Consider the following 24,306-nt stretch of genomic DNA (forward strand, 5'->3'; position numbering starts at 1 on the left):
TGCTTACATAATGTTACTTGTAGGTAGGAGTCTTATGAATGAACTCTCTCTAGCCCCAATAATTCAAATAGCTTTCCCAATGCAATTGTGTGTCATGATACTTACCTTCTGCAGTTATTTATCCACTAAGGACATCAAACATTAAAGCTATGTTTTTTAAAGAACATGTTACCTCTTGAATCGAGGCCATAGGAAGAGGAGCTATTTAACAAATGCAGTGCTAAAATCACCCATGTTAAAGAATAAGACAAATAATATATTTTTTATCACTCGAATCCAAATATCCAGTTCTGAAATCAGCGTAGGTGAAGCTCTACCACGTGGTATTGTCTCTCTGCTCATCCACCTTATTTATTTATTGTCTTTTTAGGGCTGCACTTTTGGCATATGGAGTTTCCCAGGCTAGGGACCCAATCGGAGCTGTAGCCTCTGGCCCATATCACAGCCACAGCAATGCTGGATCCTTAACCCACTGAGTGAGGCCAGGGATTGAACCTGCATCCTCATGGATACTAGTCAGATTCATTTCCACTGAGTCACGAGGGGAACTCCTGCTCATCCACTTTAAGTAAACTTTTGTTTATGAAACTTAGCAGAAAATATAAGAAAGTGAATGAAAAACGGTGGAAAGCTTTAGGCAAAATGTTAACTTATTTTTATCCTTTCAAGTACCAGGTTATAATGTCTAGGTGCTTAAAATTAAGATAAAGTACGATTGTTGCCAGACACAGCTAAGTTTTCACATGGACCTCAAGATCTCAGATGAGTAGTATTTAATACGTATGTCTCAGTAACAGCCTCGAAATGTAGACACCCTTAATTAAAGATCTGTGATGACTCAGGAAGTGTCAGTGCTGAAATTTGTTCATCATGTCATACAGTGCTTGTTATACGAATGAAATGCCACCAAGAGGGAAAGGCGATGTTACCCTATTTAGGAGAGGGATCTGTGTTACCTGAAAAGATTGATAAGATGCTTGATAAGATGATGCAACTTATTTTTACCAAAAATTTAAGGGGATCCACAAAGTTCCCAAAGGCAAAGAAAAACCCAAACATATTTTGCCATAGACTGAAAAGTAGCAGCTACATTTCGACTGAAACGTCCTCCTTCCTCTGGTTTGTCTCAGCCATCCCAGTTAGACTCGCTGTCTTCAATCTCAATGCCTTCTCCTTGCTCTGAGAAATGAGAACGTGAGAAACAAAGAAACCCACATGTGAAAACAACACAGTGAAAAACACAAACAAGCCTTGGGCAAACCAAAGACCCAAAGAAAGTCCAGAGAATGTTCTGAAGTTTAATGACAGAGGCTGCAGGCTAGTCCTTGATCCTACAGAGACCCGCTGCCTCTTTTGTGGTCAGACGAAGACTCTTTTGGCCTAATGGTAGATAATACACTATGCTAGATAATGCTAGTAGATATACAGAAGGCTTTATAAAAAGGTGAAAGAAATTATCCATTCTGGGAGTTCCCGTCATGGCGCAGTGGTTAACAAATCCGACTAGGAACCATGAGGTTGCGGGTTCGGTCCCTGCCCTTGCTCAGTGGGTTAACCATCCGGCGTTGCCGTGAGCTGTGGTGTAGGTTGCAGACGCGGCTCGGATCCCGTGTTGCTGTGGCTCTGGTGTAGGCCGGTGGCTACAGCTCCGATTCAACCCCTAGCCTGGGAACCTCCATATGCCGCGGGAGCGACCCAAGAAATAGCAAAAAAGACACACACACAAAAAAAGAAATTATCCATTCTGAATCAACGTCATAGTTTTAATTTGATAAACATTCCAAAGTCCTTCTATCAACTAAGTAACTGTCTATTAAAGGAGTCACGTTAGTTGACTACCCACTTGCTCTAAAGACACCGCCACTGCTCAAAAACTGTAACGCTGTACGAAATGCCTTGAGTCGTTGGTGTCATTTAATTAGAGTCAAGTTTCTTTTTAGACTATGGGTGACATTATGCCTGTGATGATCAAATTATCCATCCAATTTTAAGCCTACATGATATTTGGCTATTTCCAAAAAAAACCCCAAAAAAACAAACAAAAAAACCCACAATTTGCTGTTAATCAGGACATTTTTGGATTCTTGAGGTTGTTTCAAGCAGGAGCTATAATGTGTTGCTGCATTAATGGAATTTATGTGTATCTTCCCAAGGTGACAACCAGTTCTAGCTTATTAGCTAAAATGGCATATTATAGTCACACAGAGCTCTAGACAGTAAAGAAACTGGCATATTGTTAGCCCTGTCCCCTTATTTTTGTCCTATTAATACACTGACAGTGGACGCGTGAATGTAACAATGTCACAGGCCCTTTCTGCATTTGCTTCTTCACCCTAAAGTAAAAAATAACGGAGTTCTCTTCATGGCTCAGTGGTTAACGAATCCAACTAGGAACCATGAGGTTGTGGGTTGGATCCCTGGCCTTGCTCAGCAGGTTAAGGATCTGGCGTTGCCATGAGCTGTGGTGTAGGTCGCAGACATGGCTCAGGTCCTGCGTTGCTGTGGCTGTGGTGTAGGCTCGCAGCTACAGCTCTGATTCAACCCCTAGCCTGGGAACCTCCATATGCCACAGGTGTGGCCCTAGAAAAGACAAAAAATAAAAAAAAACAATTTCCAAAGCTTTAAAGGTGCGTATCTATCCTTCTAATACCCCAGATAAAAGCATTAAGAGAATGCACGGCTAGTTCTTCTTGCATGATGCTGTAGGTATTTGGTACCTAAATTATTAGGAAAAAGTAAGGTCTTGAAGCAACCAACCAAAAAAGCACAGATGAAAAATTGACTTTACACACTGGAATGAAGCGTATCAGGAGCCGAAGTTCAGTCCAGTAAATAACAAGGTGTCTCGAGGGTAATTAATTGAACAAAAAGATGCTAAATAAAAAAATTGGAGAAGGAGAAGTTGGAGGTGGAGGAGGAGCAAGTAGCGGTGGATTTTTTTTGCAGTAGGTTTGTAAAGGAGGAGGCACAGAAAAGGCCGAGACAGAATACGCTTTCCCCCCATGAAATGAAAACCATCGCTATCAGGATTGGTGGCCTAATCATAATCTAGCGGTACCTTAGCAGCCTTTTTGTGGCTGGATGATTTCATTGCTGAAAATGGTGGGCTTCAGGCTATGGTTAGAAGTTTTCTCGTTCTCTCCTTGGATTCTAGCATCTCCTTATGACTCCACATGGCCTCCTGGGAAATAAACACCTTTTTAGAAGGTGGTTGTATGAGTCAGGTATATGGTGCAGTACAAATGTGTGTCCATTACGGTAAAAATTATTCCAAAGGGTAATGGAAAGCATACTAAGCCCACTGGGGGGGCAGATAACTGTTATAAAAGATTTTATAATCTTTAAGATCATCAGATTAATCTGTGACATGCATGATATTCAACTTATAAGTACAAATAACATACTGTGGGATTTTAGGTACGTGTTTAGGGTGACAAATTAAAGGCAAAAAGAAAGATTATGTTCCCTTTCAACGTGAAACAAAATGCTACATTTAGGAAACATCATATATTGTCCAGAATTCTGGTTAAATTGTTGGAATGATTGAAAAAAGAGAGAGATCTATACAAATTCTTGGAAAATACTGTTACAGGAGTCCCCATGGTGGCTCAGTGGGTTAAGAACCCCACGTAGTTGTCTGTGAGGATGTGGGTTTGGTCCCTGGCCTTGCTCAGTGAGTAAGGATACGGCATTACTGCAAGATGTGGGTTGAAGAGGCAACTTGGATCCTGCGTTGCCCTGGCTGTGCTGTAGGCCTGCAGATGCAGCTCTGATTAGACTCCAAGCCTGGGAACTTCCATATGCCACAGATGCTGCTGTAAAAAGAAAAAAAAAAAAAAAAAATACTGTTACAGTTGCTCTGTCGCAAGGGCTAGAATAGAATTAAATTTCAAATGTGCATGTTTGCCTCCAATATTCCGAAGACTGACATTATTGTGCTCTGAGCTTTAGACGCACTGTAGATTGTCGCAGCAGCAAATGATGACAGTGAGTCTGATGGTCACTTTTCCCTGTAAGAACAGCCCAGACCTGAGAAGCCTCAGCTCGCCCTCAGTCATTTCCTGCTGAGACGCCACGTGGACGAGTTCCACAGTGACACCGGAGAGTGGCGAGGTACCAGCAGGCATCCAAGAAAGCATCAACAAATCGAGTTGGAAGGGCCTGGAATCTCAGTGCTGCAGAAATAACGAGCAGAAGGACTGGAAACACAGCACATTTGCCCCTCTAGCATCTCAGAGGAGCCCATGTGCAGCCGTGGCCCAACATGGAGAAAGGGTATAGTTTGATCTCTATTCTCGGATCTACCAGCATTTCCTTTCCTCTCCCTCTTACATCCACCCCTCTTTCAGCTACACATGTTTGGCGAGATCTACACACGCAATGTGCCAACAATGAGAAGGAAGGGAAGAGAGCACTGGCCACCAGAATGTAATGCGTAGAAGCCAGATTCACAGACTGACCAGGATTTTCGGTAATTAGCCCTCCACACAGAGTTGGCTGTCACTGGGCGTTTTAACAACATCCGTCAAAAAGCGAGCCATGTACTTGGAATCAAAAGACCAAGACTTGAGTCCCAGCACTGGTCCTTGTGAGCTGTAAAACCTCCAGTCATTAAGTCCCTCTGGTCTCTTTGAGATTCAGTCTCCTCCCCTATAAATCATCAAATTTGTCATCCTAAATTCCTTCCAGATCTAACATTCCTAAAATTCTCTTCACTATTTTGAACAGATTTCAGATCTTATCTCAGGCTCTGAGCTCATACTGAGGAATGAGAAGTTTCACAGCATCATTATAAAAACTCTTCATCGAGTGCTTATTACACATGCACACTGGGATAAGATGCTTTATGTGTATATTTCTATTCTTTCCAATGCTCCTCTATCTCTGTTTGCAGATCCTCAAAGATATTAAAGAACTTTCCCAAAGCCACATAGCTGCTTTGAGGCTGAGTTGGGATGGAAAGTCAGGTTTTTTGAATTCCAACATCTACACTTCTCACATTAGAGTACACTGCCTTCTCCTCCAGGATTGCAAATAAAGGATCTCTTTTTAAAACCTACAGGAGTATTTTTGCAGGGATGGAAAAGTTGAAGATGAAAACATTCTAAGCAATAAAGGTGAAAATTTAACACAAGTGATCACACAAACACACACACACACACAAAACATCCCTTCGACACATAACTGGGGAAGCCCTTTTAAGTTAGAAGGTCAGGAGAAAGGATTTTCCCTCTAACATTGAAATATGCCCCAGGAGGGGATTTTTGTATAACTCCAAGCGGTACACATTATGAACTGTATTTTTATCTAGTTCAACAATCCTTTTCTTGACGAGGAATAGAGAACCTCTGTCCTTGGAGAAATCTGAAGCTAAGAAAGTCAGCTCTGCCCCATGTAAAACTGTGGGGGGGGGGTGCAGGGCACTGTGGTAGGGGGTTTCTAATCTAACTTGAGTATTAGGAAAGACCCTCAAGAAGTATAATGCAAAGACTGAATCTTGAGGAAGTGGTACAAGCTATACGGATGTGATCATGGGATGGGGCCGAGGGGCAAGAGAGGATGTAAGAATGTTACTCAAACTGGGAAAACCACAGGTTCATGATGACAAGAGGGTTCAAGATGGGACTCTGTCTGGATTATAGCTTGTACTTAAGATCATGATGGAAGACGGAGCTGCAGAAGAGGAAATGGACAGATCATGTCTATGGAGTCTTGGTAAAGAATTTGACTCTGTCCTGAAAGCATCAGGAGCTATAAACAGATTTTCAGATGGAAAGCAGTATGTTGAGATTTTTTTGTGGAAAGCTGACCATGACAGTGGTGTGAAGGACCTGCTAGAATAAGGCAGGATCCTAGACCAAGTACAACAACCACCAAGGAGACATGATTGAAACCCTTAGGGAAGATGTGCTGAGTTGACCATATGAAACACAAGGAGTGGCATGTGCTGTTTTAAAAAACTATTGACAGAGTATTACAGAAGTGTGATGGATGCAGTTATACAGCAGCCCATGCACAGAAGAGCATGGGCTTAGTTTAATGCTGTATAGCAGAAACTGGCACAATGGTGTAAATCAACTATAATAAAAACAACAGTCTGTCCTCATAAACCTACCACTTCAGCTCAAGATGTCCCTTGATGGCCCAGCACAGTGGCTTAAAGGATCCAGTGTTGCTGAAGCTGTGGCGGAGGTTTTTGCAACAGCAGCTCAGATCTTATCCTTGACCTGGGAACTCCATAGGCTACAGGGAGGTTATAAAAAAAAAAAAAAAAAAGTTACTCCACTCAGTGGTTTCATATTCCCCTCAGTGATGATGCTTCTGCTTTGGAGTACTTAGCACCTTGACTGCCTCTTCTCATCAAAAGTCCCTCCTTCCTTGACTTTCACGATGCTCCACAGCCTCTTCTTCCTTTTGCCTCGCTGTTCCTGTTCCATCAACCATGCTGATACATTCCCCTTGACCCACTCTCCAAATTCCCTAAAGATATGAACTCCTCCCTTTATGCTCTTTCTTAATAACCTTATTCAATTTCTTCACTTCTCTATGGACATGAAATGGAATTCCCTCTCCATCCCAGCCTCTACTTTCAATGACCAACTGGACAACTGGACATCTCCCTATCACAAAGACACCTCAGACACATAATGAATAAAATTCAAATATCTCCTTTCCCTCTCTGAGCCTCTCGAGTTTCTTAATTGTATTAAATACATCATCTCCCTGCTAGTTAAACAGACTCGAAATTTCAGTGCTAACCAGCAGGACTTCCCCTTCTCCAGTTTTTGCTCCCTGAAGCCCAGAATGAAGTCTATCAATTCTACCTCTACAACCTCTTTAACTTCCACTTTCTTATTTCCATTCCCACTGCCAAAACTCTACTTCAGGGCTTCACCACTTCCCAGCAGAGCTATTTCAATGTCTTCCTGACTCTGCCTCTGGGCTTCCCATCTTGAGCTCATCCTGCCACAGAGCTCTGATAAAGTCACATTCCATAAAGGTCCAAGGGCTCCCTACTGCCTTAAAAGTAAAGAATCAATTCCTGAGCCCAATATTTCCATGATCTTGCTTCAACCTACCCACTAGTACCCTAAGCTGGCATCAGTCTCAATTATTCACTATACCCTGTCTGCATACTGAAATATCCTACTTCTGTGTTTTCATCCCTCTGACCCCTACTAAACCTCAGCTGACCCGACTATGCTCAAATCCTACTTGGTTTTCAGTGTGGGTACCTGGAATGGAATTTAGGAACAAATACAGAGTTTTGTCCTCCATAGATCATGGTTGTTTGGCAACAGTAGATGGAAAGGCAGACCTATTTCCCTTGGATACCCATGTTGACAAGAGTGGGCTAGAGGGCCACTCAGCCTGGACAGATGGTTTGGTCTGTGTCCTAAAGAAGGTCAAGAAATTGCAAGGCTGTGTGATAACCCTAGATTCTGAGCATTTGTCTGTGACAGGAACATTCTTTTATTATTATTATTATTATTATTATTATCATTATTATTATTATTGAAGTATAGTTGATTTACAATGTTTCGTCAAGTTCCGTTGTACAGCATAGTGACCCAATCACAATGTGACAGGAACTTTCTAACGAGGCTAAAGTAAGAGTCATCATATGTGGATATCTGAAAAGTTTACACACACTTAGACACACACAGACATAAAGCACTTCTCATAATCGCTAATGCTGATTTAGTGATTTCAAATAACATAAAAGACATAAGAGTGTCTAAATTTCATGTCAAATGGATAGTATCGTATTATTGGGGTGGAAGAAATTACAGAAATATCATGCCTGAGGTGTATCACGTTCCAGCCTCATCCCTGCTTTTCTGGACTCTGCATGGCTTGTCTTCTCTTGGAGCCTCACTTTCTGCACCCAGGGATAACCAAACGGCTTAAGAAATCCAGCCCTCATTCTCTCTCTTCCTGCACAACCTCACTCTTGGCCACAAGTGACCCCCCCAAATGTCTTTCCAATAACCTCTTTCCTTTGAGAGAGAGTAGATGAGTGTTCGGATTATTCAAAGGCTTTATCTATCACTTGATGTCTGACCTGTGTCTCCTTCAAAGGCGTTGACTTTCCTTTAGTAAGAACTTTTTAACTTGGTCGATTAAATGTCATCTAAATATCCCAATGGTTGAAGAGCTGCAAAAACAGGGCTACAAGTGAAAAGGGAAAGAATAAGACAAAACACAAAGGGAAAACAATTAAAAGGAAAGAATGACCTGTGGAAATTAAACAGAGCTTAAATTGAGTACCAAGCTGATGCTGGGATTTCTCTGGTGTTGATTTATCACCAAGGCCCAGCTAGGCCATCCTCTTCCTGCACGATTTGGGCCCAGACATTGCAAGCCGAGGAGACATGTTTTCCTCAGTAGAAATTAAGTGCTTGAAGTCTCCCTGCTACAGGCAAAATTTATGTTTTCAAAACACTCTACATTATATCTAGTGATTAGAACCGTAAACCTTGGATTAAATTGCTTCTTATGAGTGGTTCATGATATAAGAATGTGACTTTCACTGAAATAAGAAACAAAGAGGCAACAAGGTGGGGATAATACAAAAGCTGACACCAGGGGTGACCTTGGGAGAGTCATTAATCCCCTGGACCCAAGTTTATAGAATATGCAATAATAACTTGGATTTCCGTGAAAACCCATTGAGCAGTTCTCAAAGCCAGCATGTGAAAGGATACTTTCCCAGCAGCCAAAATATTCTCTAAAATAGATGATGGCTTTACTTGTTCATGCTCAGAAAGGGAGACACAAATATTAGAGATCAGCTAATGATTAAATAAAGTTTTCTCCTGCCTAAGGCAAAGATGAGAGTAACCAGAAGACAAGGAACACACGGAAGCCAAGTGCAATAATTCTGTCAAGGCTCAAATACTCAGAAGATTCCAGTACAATGCAATTTGAGCAGCATCAGAAACACATCCACCATGGGCAGCAAAGAGCCCCCTTTACATTTAATTAGGCAGAGAAACTCTAGCTGAATGGGTTAAAAATTGCCACTATTTCACAGTAAGTGATTTTCTTAACCCCCAAGGGTTCAAATTACTTTGGCAGGAAAAGCAATTATGCAATTAATAGGGGAAAAATCTCCAGAGCTCTGTAATTTGCAAAGAGGTAAAGGTTCTGCTGTGGCCTGCAGGGGACAGCTGAGCTCTGATGCTTCTTTCTTTTTCTCTCTTTCTCTCTCCCTCTTTTTTTTTTTTTTAATTTGACCACACCTGAAATAAAAACCAAGGATATTTTAAGGAATAGGAAAGCACAACAGCTCAGATAATGTCCCTGCCAGTATATTCATTACAGGCTCATCAGAGTGGATGCCTGCAATCGGAAGATTAAATACCCATTTACCAGGATCAGAAGAGAGTTTGGTTTTATAATGTATTGTCCTCTATTCCCCGAGAGGCTGCTTTGTTTGATAAAATGCTGAGTGTGGTGTAAAAATATCCCTCTGTCTGTAATTTGCACTCCTCTCCATTTAAAGCTATTCTTGCTGCAAAGGAGAATTGAAAGCTGCTAAAATTAAGTGGTGTCAGTTCTCAATGACACTTTAATGATAGAGCGCTCAGCAAATGAGATGAGAATGAATTCCAGCATCTCTGCTAAAGATAGTAACCAGCCCCAAACACTGTGCTGCTCTGGGGCCACACTTCACCTGCTTCATTCATATTTAGTAGATCTCAAAGTGGGAAACTATCATTTAAAGGACTGGAAAACGAAAGGTGGAAATAACCAGTGGGCATTGGTTCAAAGCAACTGGGAGGGTTTTTTGGGGGGCGGGGAGTGAGTTGAAGATGCTCTCTCAGACTGAGCCTTCTACTTGGGTACCAAGTAGATATAGCACATTTTATTTTAAGAGATTAATGTCCCACTGACCAAGAAAATCTCTTCTGATGGTGTCACTGGAAGGAAATAAGGCTCTGATTCATTTTATAGATGGGACTGTACATACTCATTCATGTTACTGGCTTGACATTCTTGGTACTGCCATGTCTTGACAGACTTGCATACTTGAAACACTTCTATACCACACCAGCCTCATTCACAGAGAGGAGAAGGCATCATTGGTGGAGATGGCTCCCCTCTTACCATGGGGAGAGGAGGAGTTCTGGGGTCCCCAAAGCACCCCTCCAGATGTCTCTCATGCATCTGACACCACCACACTGGAGGCCGACTGAATTACAAGGACCTAATTGAAATGTGCTTGCAACCCATGTTCCAGTGTTATCATATTTAGAGTCATGGGAATTTCTTTTCACTATTTTTTCATGGAAGCATTGTTGATATAAAATATGTTAATTTCTGCTTTACGGCAGTGTGATTGTTACACATATACATATATACATTCTTTTTATATCTTCTTTTCCATGGGGGTTATCATAGAACATTAAATATTGCAGTCTGTGCTATACAGTAGGCTCTTGTTGTGTGTCCCTTTCATGTGTAGTAGCTTACGTCTGCTAACCCCAGCCTCCAACTCCATCCTTCCCCCAAATCCCTTCCTGGTGGCAAACAAAAGTCTGTTCTCTAGGTCTGTGAGTCTGTTTCTGTTTTGTAGATAGGTTTATCTGTGCCACATTTAAATTTCACATATGAGTAATAGCATATATTTGTCTTTCTCTTTCTGACTTACTTCATTTAGTATGATAATCTCTAATTGCATCCATGTTGCTAAAAATGGCATTATTTAGTTCTTTTTTATGGCTGAGTAGTATTCCTTTGTATATATGTACTATATCTTCTTTATCCATTTATCTGTCAATGCATATTTAGCTTGTTTTCATGTCTTGGCTATCGTGAATAGTGCTACTATAAACACAGAGGTGCACATATCTTTTTGAATTATAGAAACAGCATAGGAAGCTCTGTGCTGTTTTCCACAGTGGTTGTACTGATTTACATTCCCACCAACAGTGTAGGAGGGTTCCCTTTTCTCCACATCCTCTCCAACATTTGTTGTGTGTAGATTTTTAAATGACAGCCATTCTGACCACTGTGACATGGTAACTCATTGCAGTTTTGATTTGCATTTCTCTAATAATGAGGGATGTTGAACTTTTTTTATGTGTCTGTTGGCCATGTGGTTTTCTTCTTTGGAGAAACATTTTTTGAGGTCTTCTGCCCATTTTTTGATTGGGTTGTTTTGTTTTCGTTGAGTTGTACGAGCTATTGGCATACTTTGGAAATTAAGCTCCTGTCAGTTTCTTCACTTGCAAATATTTTCTCGCAGTCTGTAGGTTGTCTTTTCTGTTTTGTTTGATTTTATGGTTTCCTTTGCATGGCAAAACTTGCAGGTCCCATTTGTTTATTTTTGTTTTTATTTCTATTGCCTTGGAAGACTGACTTAAGAAAACATTGGTGTGATTTATGTCAAAGAATATTTTACTGGGGTTCCTGTCATGGCTCAGTGGAAACAAATCTGACGAGGATCCACCACCTTGAGCTGTGGTATAGGTCACAGATGAGGCTCATCCGGTGTTGCTGTGGCTATGGCATAGGCCAGCAGCTACAACTCCAATTAGACTCCAGCCAGGGAACTTACATATGTTGCAGTTGTGGCCCTAAAATGCAAAAAAAAAAAAAAAAAAAAAAAAAGAATTTTTTACTTAGGTTCTCTTCTAGCAGTGTTATTGTGTCATGTTTTACATGTAAATCTTTAAGCCTAAGTTCCCAATGTGACTCAGTGGTTAACGAACCCAACTAGTATCCACAAGGACACAGGTTCGATCCCTGGCCTCACTTAGCGGGTTAAAGATCCAGCATTGCTGTGAGCTGTGGTGTAGGTAACAGATGAGGCTCAGATCCTGCATTACTGTGGCTGTGGAGTAGGCTGGCAGCCATAGCTCCAATCAGACCCCTAGCCTGGGAACCTCCATATGCCGTGGGCATGGCCCTAAAAAGACAAAAAGACAATAGATAAATAAATAAATAAATCTTTAAGCCATTCTGAGTATTTTTGCACATGGTGAGAGGGTGTGTTCTAACTTCATTGATTTACATGCAACTGTCCAACTTTCCCAGCAGCACTTGCTACAGAGACTGTCTTTTTTCCATTTTATGTTCTTGCCTCCTTTGCTGAAGATGAATTGACCTAACTTGTGTGGGTTTATTTCTGGGCTTTCTATTCTGTTCCACTGATCTGTATGTCTGTTTTTGTGCCAATACCATCCTGTTTTGAATACTGTTGCTTTGTAGTATTGTCTGAAGTCTGGGAGGATTTTGTCTCCAGCTTTGTTCTTTTTCTTCAGGGTTGCTTCGGCAATTCAACGTCTTCCATGGTTCCATAAAAATTTCAGGATTATTTGTTCTAGTTCTGTGAAAGATGCCATGGGTAATTTGATAAGGATCTCACTAAATCTGTAGATTTCTTTGGATAGTATGGCCATTTAAACAATATTAATTCTTCCAATCCCAGAGCATGGGATATCTTTCCATTTCTTTGTATCATCTTCAATTTCCTTTATTTATATTTTATAGGTCTCAGCATATAAATCTTTCACCTCCTTGGTCAGGTTTATTCCTGAGTATTTTATTTTTTAGGGTTGAAATTTTAAAAGATTTTGTTTTTATTTTTGCAGTATGTAGAAATTCCTGGGCCAGGAATTAAGCCCATGCCACAGCAGTGACCCAGGCTACTTCAGTGACAAAGCTGGATCCTTAATCCCCTGTGTCACAAGAGAACTCTGGAAGCATTGTTTTTCACACTCCCTTTTTGATAATTCATTGTTAGTGTAAAGAAATCTGACAGATTCCTGTATGTTAATCTTGTATCCTGTACCTTGCTGAATTCATTTATAAGCTGTGGTCATTTTTCTGTGGAGTTTTAAAGGTTTTCTATTTATAGTATCAAGTTATCTGCATAAAATGAAAATTTATCTCTTCCTTTCCAATTTGAATAACTTTCATTTCTTTTTCTTGTCTGATTGCTGTTGCTAGGATTTCCAATACTATGTTGAATAGAAGAAGTGACAGTGGGTATCCTTGCCTTGTTCTGAACTTTAGTGGGAAGAGTTTCAGCTTTTCATGATTGAGTATTATATTGTCATAGATAGCTTTTATTATGTCGAGATATGCTCCCTCTATACTCACTTTGCATAAGAGTTTTTATCATGAATGAATGTTGAATTTTGTCAAATGCTTTTTCTGCATCTATTGAGATGATCATGTGGTTTTTGACATAGGACTTTCAACTCAAAGGCAAATTCACTCAAATTTTCTTTCGTGATGTACAAAATAAAATGATCCACTGCAGTATCTAAGACCACAAAGCTCACCTGAGGGAATTTTAAAAGTATATAAAAGTCTATATAGAGAATAAAGCCTTTAAGCTGCTTACAATCTATTTAAGGGGAAAATTAAACGATTATGAAAAATCTAGGCAAGCATTTATTTCAAAGTAAGGTGTAGATACATCTGTAGCAACAAGGCACAGAATTTTTGGATGGATAGTATAAGAGGGAAAGAACACTTTGTAAAGGTAGAGGCCTTTGAGTAAGAATGGCTTCCTGGAGGTGATCGGGGAGTGGGCCATGAAGAAGTTACAAACCTGGATAGGTGCAGAAGAGTAAGAAAGGTGTTCTAACAAAGAAAAACCATGGGACTAAAACATGGAGGAACCACCCCAATTTCACAGCATTATAAAGACTAACAAGACACACATTGGTTGTCTGAGGTGCATATTGCATGAATACCTTCAATGCTCACCTAAGGAGTTTGAAGTTGATCTGACTAGTACCAAGGAGTTGCCATAGATCCCAGAGCACCTCCTGTGTGTCTTGTAACAGCTAAATGAGACAGAATAAGGGAAAGCAACTAGCATGGTGGTAGCTGGCAGGTAATGCACAGTGAATGTTAGTGTGTGGCGGTGTTATTCCTGAATGAGGGTGAGACATTAAGACCTCGATGCTCAGGAACAGTGATCTATGCAAGATGAACCCAAGGCAGGGAGAACTGTGGCTGGTGTGGCAATCTGGCCACAGGATGACTAGCATGACTTACCACTGACAATGCAGACCATATGTTACTCGATTTCAAAAATGCTGCCATCTGTCCCTATAGCAGGCTACGGATCTTTCCCGCCTGTATGATGCTGGCTAGGGACCTTCTGGACAATATATCCTACGATAAAATGTAGTTCGCATGTGTTTCTTGAGATTACAGTGTGGTTTTAGAAACAGGCAGATGTGGCAGACAGGAAAATGGGGAAAAGAGCGAGGCCATTGATTGGTCTTTTATTCTAGGGCTTCGTTAACAAGCTTCTGGAGAGCACTGCAATTCTTCATGGTGTGCCATTAAGTGTGTGCGGAAAACGTTTCAGAGTTTAAAAGCGGATGGTTGCTTTTGCAATCCTAATGGAAAATACTGAAAATTTTATTTCTACATCTCCTGAGAGCACTAGTGGTCTGGCAGCACAGCAAGGTTAATGACCATCATGCTCGCCTCCTCTGAGCTCTCAAATTCTTTTCTATCCGTTCATCAACTTGGCATCGATCAAAGAAGGGCTTCAATGCACTGTGATTTGATGGGAGCGGAAGGTGTGGACAATATGCTTGACGCCAGCCAGTGTGCCTATGATTTTTTTTACTTTAAACAATATTGATGAACAAAGCAGTTTACAAGCTTCATCTTAATTTTGGAAAGTAGGGGACACCTAAGTGGATTGCTTTGTTTTGTTGTTGTTGAATTGTCTCCAGTTTGGGCTCATTATGAGCTCATTAGTAATTTTTGTCAACCACTTTGAGGTATAATTTAGGTTTTTTAAACTATGTTTTAAAGTACACTCCATGGGAGTTCCCGTTGTGGCATAGTGGTTAACGAGTCTGACTAGGAACCATGAGGTTGTGGGTTCGATCCCTGGCCTTGCTCAGTGGGTTAAGGATCTGGCGTTGCCGTGAGCTGTGGTGTAGATTGCAGATGCAGCTCAGATCCCATGTTGCTGTGGCTCTGGTGTAGGCCAGTGGCTACAGCTCCGATTCGACCCCTAGCCTGGGAACCTCCATGTGCTGTAGGAGCAGCCCTAGAAAAGGCAAAAAGACAAAAAATAAATAGATAAATAAAATAAAGTACACTCCATGTGCACAACTCACTTGAAGCATACAATTCAGTACATTTGGGCATTTGACATATACCCCTGAAAACAAAACAATAAACAGTGATTAAAAATGACTATTATCTGGAAAAGAATATATCACTTTGCTATACCTGAAATTAACCCAATACTCTAAATCAATTGTACATCAATAAAAAGTAAAGTTTAAAAGCAAGAAAATGATTATTTCCTTCACTCATCGAAATATTCCCCAGGATACTTCACAGTTTATCCTTCCTTCTGCCCTCAGTCCTAGGCTACATACTAGTTTACAGTCTTGAAAAATCTTACGTAAATGGAATCACACAATCTAGTCCCCGCTGAGTCTTGCTCCTTTCACCAAATATAGTGAGGTGTGTGTTTGATCCCTGATCCAGCACAATGGGTTAAATGATCTGGCACTGCCACAGGGGCAGTGTAGGTCGTAGCTACAGCTCCTATTCAACCCCTGTCTCAGGAATTTCATTTTCCTGTTACTCCAGCTCACAGGGAAATCTGTCATAAATTCTGTATTATGCATTTGATCCATCATCAAATACTATTTATACATCTTCTATATTACTGCCTTATTTCATTACTAAAGTTTTGTCACCTAACCTTTTAAATGTCCATAGAAGCCTCCTAAACTAGAATAGAAACTCCAGATGGGCAGGGGTTTGTTTTTTATTCCATCTGATGCTGGCTCCAATACTCTAGTCAGGGCAAATGTTTCACTGATATGAGAAAAAGATATTTATTCATTTTGTTCTGACATTATTCTCACCTCAAACCAATTCATTTAAACACCTCTTTCTTCCTGAAATTAAGACTATTCACATGGGAGGGGAAAAGTATGCCCTTAATTAACAAAAAAATGAAAATGGGCAAATCTATGTCAGTCTAATTTTAAATTTTATTTTATATATTTTTTACAAAACCTAGGAGCTTCTATCTTACACACAAACATATACACACACACGTACACAAATACCTATGCATAATTCAAAACTATGTCTTGATCAATGACTATGTGAGAAATATGCTGATTCCTTTAAACCACTGTTCACTCATGAGCTGAAGTGGGAACATTCTTCCAAAAGGTGGCTGCTGGGTGCGTTTTACAATCCTGATGGACACGTGAAAAAACAGGCCAAATAGAAACCTTGGGTGATTTGCTATAAGGCCAGATTGGGACTGCTCATGAGTCATTAAACTGAAACTTCTTGAAATCAGAAGTTCAACAGAGGTTATTGGTACCAACCACACCCCACATTCCTACTTCCAGCTTTGCAGAAGAGAAAGTTGGACCTTGGAGACCTAACCCAGCTAAATGCAGCCAAAACAGGTTAGAAGCTGGGGCTTCACCTGTTTCTCTTCAGGTCTAACTCATTAATAAAAAGGTCAACCCAGCATGGCTTTGCAGGCAAGTGCATGCTGGGTGCATCTCGTAGGGCAGACACTGCAAGGAAATTTCCCCTAATATGTTCTAAAGCTGGAAGTGCTATAGGAGGAATCTAAAATACGGCCAAAGTGAACGTACCTACAAAACAGAAACAGACTTACGGACATAGAGACCAGACTTGTGGTTGCCAAAAGAGAGTGGGGAGGGAGTGGGATGAACTGGGAGTTTGAAGTTAGTAGTTGTAAGCTATCACATTTAGAATGGATAAACAATAAGGTCCTGTTACATATAGCACAGGGAACTCTATCCAGTCTCCTGGGATAGACCGCGATGGAAAAGAATATTAAAAAGAATATATATTTATATGTATGACTGAGTTACTTTGCTGTACAGCAGAAATAGGCACAGCACTCTAAATCAACCATCCTTTCATTACAACTTTAAAAATCTGGAAGTGCTGAAGGCAAACCTCAACACAACTCAGCATCTCCAGCCTTGGTGATGACTGAGTCCTGCAAAAGAATGTTCAACCAGGGGAAATTCGGTTTTGTCCCTTTAATCTCCAGTTTCTCCCCTTTCCTATTCCATGGCATTCTGACACTTCCTTCTAGTTGCATGATGTCCCTTTCCCAAGAACCTCTACGAGGCAGCCCTTGAGAGAGGGCACCAGTCTCCAAGACTTTCTTTCTTCCTGACTCTGAACATCAGTGGGCTATTTTAGCTGGCATTAAAAAATTTTTAATGGGCAAAACTATATTATAGATTATAACTTTAGAGGAAAGTCAAATCTTGATATTATTAAAATTGTTTGTTTTTCCTTTTATGGCTGCACCCATGGCATATGGAAGGTCCCAGACTAGGGATCAAATCAGAGCTGCAGGTGGAGGCCTACACCACAGCCACAGCAACTCTGGATCCAAGCTGCCTCTGTGACCTACACCGCAGCCTGCAGCAATGCCAGATTCTTAACCCACTGAGCAAGGGCAGGGATCAAAGCTGCATCCTCGCAGAGGCAGTGTCGGGTCCTTAACCCTCTGAGCCATAATGGGAACTCCAGGCACGAGTCATAAACACACTTCCTGAGCCTGGGAGTAGAATCAGCCCTACACGATTCAAGGAGAGGAGTTTTCCCAAAAGATGCTAGTCTGGCCAACAGAATATGTCTATTAAAGGGGAAACTGTGGTTATAACACGTGACCTTAGAAGACCTTGCATATCCAGGTTAATCTAGCTCTTCCCACTTAACATATTTTGTGCAAGATTTCTCGATTTGAATCATATGGAAGCTCAAGGGGAAGGAAATTAGATAGTTGAACCCTAAAGCTTTGCACTTCCTGAGATGTATTACTTTAGCTCATTCCAAGTAATTTTTTTCAGGTCTTTTATTTTTGGAAATGTATTATAGCCTTAAAAAAAACTTTGGGAGTTCCCGTCGTGGCGCAGTGGTTAACGAATCCGACTAGGAACCATGAGGTTGCGGGTTCGGTCCCTGCCCTTGCTCAGTGGGTTAACGATCTGGCATTGCCGTGAACTGTGGTGTAGGTTGCAGACGCGGCTCGGATCCAGCGTTGCTGTGGCTCTGGCATAGGCCGAGGGCTACAGCTCCGATTCAACCCCTAGCTTGGGAAGCTCCATATGCCGTGGGAGCAGCCCAAGAAATAGCAAAAAAAGACAAAGAAAAAAAAAAACTTTGAATTTGACAAACTGCTTTTGCATTTCATATTATGACCTGGGCATTTATTCTCTGAAATATAAAGAATAAACTTTGAGATATGATTTTGACCTGTATTGATCACTCCAAAGTCATTATCCTTGGAAGATTCAAACTACTGCTCAGCCACCAGGATATTCAGACAATCGTGTTTATCCAGGTTTAAGACAAGGTAGATTGAATCTCACTGAAATACCCCAGGAATACTTCCAAAGTAAAGACCAGGAAACATGTTGGATTTTGGGTTTTAGTAAGGCACATTTAAAAAAAAAAATAGAGATTTAAACTCAACCACGAGAATTTCTCAGTATTTCTCTTTCTTCTGGTGTTCTTGAAAATGAGCCTCTCCTGTTTGCGTGGCATCTCTCACCTTCAAACTGTCCTTTCCCCAACAGCCCTACTCCTCTCGAAGATACGTGTTTACTTAGAGAAATCTAATTTGTGTTTTGTTAATGTGCGCTGTCTCTACTTGGTCTATTACATTAAATGAGAAATAGAGTTACCAAAAAGTCATCCTACTTGAACTCATTCCTAAGCTATCAACCAGGGACTCCGTCTACCAATTTCCTTTTTGCTTCATAACTATGCCCAGCGCTAACTTGACCTTTATCTAAACAGGACTATAATTGCCGTTAAGATGATATAATTTACAATAACAACAAAAAATTACTTTGGAGGAACCGCTCCTGGGCACGAATGTCTCACAGCCATTAAGTGTATCATTCATCTTGAGAAGGAAATTATTCTGATCCACAGTGACATTTTGAACATAAACTGTAGTAGCCTCCGTTGGCAGCTTTTTAGGTACCCATTAATCTCAATAGGAAAGCCGCAGCCTCGCCCACCCAGTCTCTGAAGTTTGGATGTCACTACTGTGTACAATAAAAATTGTATATTCATGAATTCCATTTGTTTTATGTCCTTCTCTCTGTCAAAGGCTCGCAAGCAGCATATGCTTTGCTCTGTGGAGAATAAAATCAAATTTGTCTGTCTTGTCATATTGTCATCAAAGTGATAGTATCACAATTAGATTAACATTTTGTGAAGGAGCTGAAGGGAGGGAAATGAAATAGGAGCACATTATAATAAAATCCACTTAACCCTTTCCGTCACAAATCCCTTTTTCTCCAGCACCCGGAGGCAAAGAAGGCAATCAGACTCTAAAATAAGTGACACTGTCAAATTATTATGATCTATGTTGGAATCCAATAGGTCAGTCACTGGGCCTGCGAGGTACGTTTTCCTTTGGAAGGACTGTTAGGATTTTGTGACAACAGCAATCTTAAGAACGAAGACACTTCCTGGGGTTCTTTCATCAGTTCAGGATTGAGTCAGCATGGACTGGTCAGAGTGGTTGGTGACACGATTTGACCCTTCAGATATTACCACTCATTGAAGTCTTAGGTTCCAACTCAAGGAAAATTTCATATCCCGTCATGGCTTGGTTCTAGGGAATTTATTGAATTAAATTTTCTGTGTACAGGATGGAGATTTTGTTTTCATTATTCTGATAACTGAAAAGGACTCTGAGGTTCCAAGAGCAATTTTTGTGAGCTGGAAGCGAAGCATGAACTAAGAAGGGGCTGAAGTTGGATAACACGTCTAGCGTTAGTTATTTTTCGGACAAAGGGTTCCTCTTTCTCGTTGAGTGGAGAACAAAAGAATGCCCATGTGCAAGAAAGGCAGTTCGAGTGGAACCTATGTCTCGTCTTTTCCTTTGCAAGGGGGTTGGGTGAGAGCCCCATGAGGTCGCTGGGGCTTCATGGACCTCATGACCCACATGGATGTTAGAGCATGCTGACCTCTTCATGACCTCTTTGCAGAGAGGAGGCGGATCTAGAAGCTTAAGAACCACAGGTCTTGGAGTACCCATCATATGCCAGTCAGCCTCTTACTTAACTGTCCCATATCCCTCAGCCATCGCTTGCCTTCAACGTTTTTTAATATCAAAGTCGTTGACAAGTAATCTAGCACAAACTCATGTGCTGTGCAATATTGTTCTCTCATTAATTTACACAAATCAATCTTGCCTACCCCTCCAGCATCATTTCCTACCATTTCCCAGGTCATCCCAACTCTTCCCCGCATCTCAACAGCAGCGTCTCTGGCACTCCTTTATCCTTTTCCACACACCTTTTCCTGGAATGCTCTCACCTTTACCTGATGTCAAGACTTAGCTCAAGTGACGTCTCCATAAGGAAATATACAAAACCCACCTTTGGACCTTCCTGGCCCCTGTCACAGTTTCCCCATAAAATTGTGATGATGAGCCATGTTTCCTTCGACTGTAAACAAATCCAAAACAATAATTTCCATCTATTTCTCTATCTCGAACATAAGGGCCATTACACTGCTCATAGAAAGTATTCATCAAACCAAAAGAAAGAAAAAGGGAATTCATGGAACGTATCAAACATTTTTGAAGGACAGCGATGGTTTATAGAGTGCCAGATCTTCACAGGGGAAAAGTCATATAAGATGGCAATTTGTTTCTTGTCTGAATTGAAGTATTTTACTTACATCAGAGGAACACATACCTTGATTTGAACGACCCTGTGACAAGAACGCTCTGCCATTTTATTCTTGCGGAAAGAAGGAAATGGCATGAGAGCTAGTCCAGCCAAATGAATTTGTCATTGACCACACATGTGAACTCAATAATCTGTATTATTAGAGTATCCTTCCTTGGAAATAAAATGTGTAGGAGCACATGTAGGGGTGTGTGGAGTTTGGTCTTGGTTTTTATTTTTTCAATTTTACTTTGTGATTCTTATTCTTATTTGCCCTTTTTAGGGCCACACCCACAGCATATGGAAGTTCCCAGGCTAGGGGTCAAATCAGAGCTATAGCTGCTAGCCTACACCACAGTCACAGTACCAAGGGATCCGAGCCGTGTCTGCAACCTACACCACAGCTCACAGCAACACTGGATCCTTAACCCACTGAGTGAGGCCAGGGATCAAACCCCTATCCTCATGGATACTAGTCAGGTTGTTACTGCTGAGATAAGACGGGAACTCTTGGTTTTGGTGTTTAGTTTCTTGTTATCTTAAGTCAATTTGTTGAAGAATAATAACAATTATGATAGTGTAAACATTGAAAGTTTACTGTAAACTTTTCATGCATAACTCATTCAAGACTCAGAAGAACCCTTTGGATGGGATATTATTATAATCCCCATTTTGTAGATAAGGAAACTGGGTCACAGTGTGCCTAATGACATTCTGATCGTATCTTGAGATGACATAAAGCTGAAATAAGGAATTATCTATTGGATCATAAAAGCAGGCTTTCAACAGAGTTCAGTAGACTGGAATAATGGATGCAAAATTCAATTACTATGGTATGGGGAGTCTTTGACAGAAGTTTTTTTTTTTTTTTTTTTTTTTTGTTCTTTTTTCTTTTTTAAAGAGCTTTTTTTTTTTTAAAGGTTTACGAAAGATCCCAAACAATGGTGGTGTCCAACATGAGGAAAAATTTCATGAGTTTATTTAATGGCTCGTCTTAAGTCCCCTGCCAGTAAGTGTTAGGTACATTTTCAATATCACTCCTTCCTGGAGATGGAACTCAATAATTTGACACCAGATGCGTCAGACATTTCTGCACAAGGAATTACTGAAGCCGATCCAAGTACTATTACAACATTTCATTACCGTATTCCAGGATAACCTGCCAATTTCACCTCTTGTCCTTCAACTTTGTCATTCATCATCCTTAATGATGCAGTTTCCCAGCCTTGGAAGGAGCAGCTGTTGTTAGGCAGCTATAGGATCCCGTCTTCGGTTCACGCTTCTCAGGTGGCATTGCCTCACTCAGAGTGTGTTGGGGAACAGAGGCAACGCACAGATGTTTAAGTTCCACACCCTTTAGTATCATCGATTAGATCGTTTAGACAGGAGGGTTTGGAAGTTCTCAGCACACCGTGCATGGAAATTTGCAGTGATCCTCAATTTCTTTTTTCTTTTTTTCCTTGTTTTTCATTTATAGTGACTTTTATTTTTTTTCCATTATAGTTGGTTTACAGTGTTCTGTCAATTTTCCACTGTAAAGGGATAGAGAGAGTGGCGAAACCCGGGATTGAACCAGGGACCTTTAGATCTTCAGACTAAGGCTCTCCCGACTGAGGCATTTCGGCCACTGACTACTTCGTTTTTCATGAGTAGAAATGTCTACAAAATAAGCAAGTGAGAGGAAACTGCCTCTGTGTTGTCAGTCCTTTCTAATAACATATGATCGTGTTTATACATCCTTCCACACTTTCATCTCTAGCGAGGGCTCCAGAAACCTTATAGCAACAAAGATGGATGTAAACTCGGAACCCCCGCCTAACTTTAGGTATGAGGCAGATCTGAAAGCAGTGGTTTCAAGGCATTTTCAGAGGTAGTGGTAAAACAGCCAGAACATGGAATATGAGTCGTAAAATCCATTTGGTAGAAATAGAACAAAATGATAAATTGTTGCTTTCATTTCCAAGTGATTTAGTATTTATAAAATATGCCTATAATTTCTTTGTAATGCAATTTATTGTGTTTCTGAATAAAAAGGTTAACTAAGCCTTTGAATAATTTTAGAACTAATAGTATATATTTTAAAAATGTTTTCCAACTGTTTAGCCTATAGAAAAATTGTTCTACGGAGAACTAAAGAAAACATCCAACTAAATGGATGATATTTTCTTCTTTCCACCCACCCCTCAGCTTTATCAAAAGGGATTCTAATATCAACCACAGATATTGTAAGCCACAGCTTCCCATATCAACTGTAATATCTAAATAATACTTTAGATATTATATAGCTATAACATCTATAGGAAATATATGTATTTATATAGATATGTTTAGAGATATAAACACAACTATAGGATTACTTGTTCTTATAATTTTCTTCATAAGTTGCAGCTTTTACAAAATTTATCCACCTGAGTTGACTAATTTATGGGCATAAAGTAATAATCCAATATTAAAATTTCACTTCTGTCACTGTCTCTACAGTACTTCTAGAATGTCCCTGTGAGGGATTTGACCCATTTTTCTTCACTGAAGCAACCACTTAACTTGTGAAAATTATTTTTTAAAAATATGCAAAGTATCTGGAAATTGATCTAAGAATATGAAGTAAATAGAGAAACATTATTCAAAGAACAAATCTGTTATATCTCAGTAAGAACAAGAATCTAGTGCATTTGAGCCCTGAGTTGCTCCTAGTCTCCCTCCACCCAGCTCTGCGATGGAAGCTGTCCTCAGCCTTCAGCCTGTGGCTTGGTCTTACCCTGAGAAGAGCAGGGCATGGGTGCCTCTCATCCTTCCATCCCACCTCCCAGCTCTAGGCAATAGAAGTCCTATTCTGGGTTGGCATAGCCTAGAGGACCCATCTCCCTTTCTTCACCCAGCTCTTAGGGCAGAATCTCTATGCTAGTTTCATCTTGCCCATCAATTATTGGGGCCTGATGGTCCCCCGCCCCATATCTCCCATGCCCATAGGCCAGAGAATCTATGCTGAGAGGGCAGGTCTATAAGACCAAAAGTGTCTGTAGAGGTGTCACACCATGAGAAGTAGGCCACTGTTCCCACTCCCAGCTATAGTACAGTGATGCTGAGCTTCTGCCCAGGGAGGAGAGAGAAACTGTAAGCATTGCAAGCTCCAGAGCAGTATCTGAGAGGACTGACTTTATTTGGAACAGAATGCAGAGAACACCACGTCTAAGGGCATTCATTGTCAAAGACAATGGAGAACTTGACAGAGAGCAATTAAAAGGAGTGTTCTAACTCTGTGAAACAAGAAAAATAAGAGTGCAGCCAGAAATTTAGAAGAGAAATAGCCAAAAAGTGTTCTCCTGGGATGACGTTGACTCTAGCCTAGAAGCCTATGTGCTAAGTCCATTGCAGGACCAATCACAGAAGGTCATGGACCAATACAGGACCAATCACAGAAGGTCATGGATCAATACAGGACCAATCACAGAAGGTCATGGATCAATACAGGACCAATCACAGAAGGTCATGGACCAATACAGGACCAATCACAGAAGGTCATGGATCAATACAGGACCAATCACCGAAGGACGTGGGCAACATTTTCCAAGCCACAAATAGATCTGCCAAG

The 24,306-nt window shown here is 40.7% G+C and overlaps 1 protein-coding gene across 5 annotated transcripts in view; it reads left to right on the forward strand.

Annotated features, from left to right (window-relative positions):
• Positions 1-24,306, forward strand: part of SPATA17 (spermatogenesis associated 17) — a 386,966-nt gene that overhangs the window by 318,812 nt on the left and 43,848 nt on the right. The window lies entirely within an intron of this gene.

The sequence above is a fragment of the Sus scrofa genome, chromosome 10 (genome assembly GCF_054392235.1).
Source record: "Sus scrofa isolate SSC_HxYL_T2T_F1_AM1 chromosome 10, Sscrofa_HxYL_maternal_Yorkshire_Landrace_v2.0, whole genome shotgun sequence".
Taxonomy (NCBI): Eukaryota; Metazoa; Chordata; class Mammalia; order Artiodactyla; family Suidae; genus Sus; species Sus scrofa.